This window comes from Nomascus leucogenys, chromosome 10 (genome assembly GCF_006542625.1).
Source record: "Nomascus leucogenys isolate Asia chromosome 10, Asia_NLE_v1, whole genome shotgun sequence".
NCBI lineage: Eukaryota > Metazoa > Chordata > Mammalia > Primates > Hylobatidae > Nomascus > Nomascus leucogenys.
Window position 1 is genome coordinate 83893177 of NC_044390.1, and position 2715 is coordinate 83895891.

Here is a 2715-nt window from a genome sequence, read left to right on the forward strand (position 1 = left end):
CTGTCTCAAAAAAAAAAATTGAAAGATAAAAATAAAAACATATTGTTTTATTCTGTAAGTCTTCTCTGCCTGCCTCACTCACATAGTAACACTCCTTTTATCCTCACATTTATAACCCTATATAACAAGTAGTGGCATAATTGCTTATCTTCTCCAACAGACATCTGAAGACAGATCTCATTTCTAATTTATCATTCCATCCAAAACCCAGAAATGCCTGCCTTTGCTATGCTCGGTGAACATAGTACGCATTACCAAATACTAAGCAGTATCTTCTGTGTGAAGCCTACAATAAAATTTTATTCAAGACTTTGTACCCTTTGAGGAGACAGTAATACAATCCCTTCCATGCTTTATATTATCATGAGGGATTATTTCCCTTTTTGCCCTTGCTGCCAGGAAGCTTACTTGGATCAACTGTGTTGCTGGCTTACAGTTGCACGTCTGATTCTAACTTTCTTCCTTGAGTCTAATGTGTGGCATTTCCTCAACTTCTGTTTGAAAAGAAACCACCTACAATCAGTGTAGCTCTATGCATGAGGTAGGAATAAATAAATAAATAGTGGCTATGCTGTTGAGGATAAAATATTTTCTTTGGAAATCCAAAGTGGTATTTTATCCTAAGAGGGATGGTAGCACCAACATCTAAGGGTGCTCAGGCACTATGTGTCCAGAACCAGAGGCTTGGAGCAACTCAATTTTAAGCTCCGGAAGGGATGAAGCATCTTCCAGTTCTGTATACTCCCCAAGTACCTACACAGAGCTGGGCGAAGAGTAAGCACCCTTTAAATACCTGCTGCGTGAATGCTCAGGGCTCAGAATTCTGTATCCTTGCCATGCAAGGGGTCACAAAGTTTAACCCAGAGTTTCTCAGTCTTAGCACTTCTGACACTTGGGCCAGTGAGTTCTTTGTTGTGGGCTGGCTGTCCTGGGTGTTATGGGATGTTGAACAACATCCTTGGCCTCTACCCAGCAGATGCCAATAGCACTCCTGCACATAAACTTTTTGACAATCAAAAATGTCTTCAAACATAGCCAAATATCCTCTGGGGGCAAAATCTCCCTCTGGTTAAACAGCATGGGTTTTTGCCAGGTGTGGTGGCACGGGCCTGTAGTCCCGGCTACTTGGGAAGCTGAGGTGGGAGGATCACCTGAGATTAGGGATTGGAGACCAGCCTGGGCAACATAGCAAGACCCCACCTCTAAAAAAAAAATTAAAAATTAGTCAGGCATGGTGGCTCATACTGTAGTCCCAGCTACTCAGGTGGCTAAGATGGGAGGATCACTTGAGCCCAGGAGTTCGAGGCTGCAGTGAGCGGTGATTGTGCCACTGCACTCCAGCCTGGGCCACAAAGCAAAACTCTGTTTCAAAAAAAAAAAAAAAAAAAAAAAAAAACAAACAGAAACAACAACAGAATGTCTTCAAACATTGCTTGAAGTGGGTGGTGTAAAATCTCCCACTGATGAAACAGCACTGGTTTCAAGCAACAGCTTCCAGGTCCTGGAAGCCACCAACTACAGTTGTAGAATACCAGGGCTGGAAGGACCCCATGCGTTATCCTGTTTACATCCTTTCACAGACAGGCCAATGGGCCCAGAAAAAAGAGACACACTGAGGCACAGCCCCTGCCCACAGGAAATGACAACGGGTGATCAAAATGTGCCAAGGCAACGCGCTGCCCCTGGCCCTGCTTGCATGCAGATTGGAGTTTGCAGGTGGCTCCTCCATGTCATGGTGTAAACTTGTGCTAAAATTAACCTGAGCATCTGAGACTTCCTCTATAAAATGATGAAAAAGAACGCCTGGCTGGGCGTGGTAGTTCACACCCTGTAATCCCAGCACTTTGGGAGGCCAAGGTGGGCAGATCACCTGAGGTCAGGACTTCGAGACCAGCCAGCCAACATGATGAAACCCCATCTCTACTAAAAATACAAAAATTAGCCAGCATAGTGGCATGCATCTGTAGTCCCAGCTACTTGGGAGGCTGAAACAGGAGAATCGCTTGAACCCGGGAGGCAGAGGTTGCAGTGAGCTGAGATCGCGCCACCGCACTCCAGCCTGGGTGACAGGACTCCATTCCAAGAGAAAAAAGAAAAGGAATACTTGGCTGGGTGTAGTGGCTCACGCCTGTAATAATCCCACCGTTTTGGGAGGCTGAGGCAGGCAGATCACTTGAGCCCAGGTGTTCGAGACCAGCCTGAGCAACATATCGAGATCCCCATCTCTACTAAAAATTAAAAAAAATAACTGGGTGTAATGATGTGTGCCTGCAGTCCCAGCTACTCAGGAGACTGAGGTGGGAGGATCACTTGAGCCTGGGAGGTTGAGGCTGCAGTGAACCAAGATCGCGCCACTGCACTCCAGCCTGGGTAACAGAGTGAGACCCTGTCTTGCTCTGTGTCTCTCTCTCTCTCTCACACATACGCGCGCACACACACACACACACACACAAAAGAAGAATGCTGGTCTCAGAAGATGGGGATGGGATGCTGCACGTGCGGAGTGGCACATGGCAAGTGCTTCATAAATGTTTTTCTTTGTCTGGGTATGAATGGTTAAGAGGCCTATCCCACTTTTTGTGTTGGCGGAGGGTGCAGGAGGAAGAAGGGGGTAGCTGTGGATATTTTTTTAAGCCTTGGGTCCTCTCTGCACCAGCAGCATGCCCAGTTCCCTCTTCTGCAAGGGCTACTTTCCTGAGTCCCTGTTCACAAAAT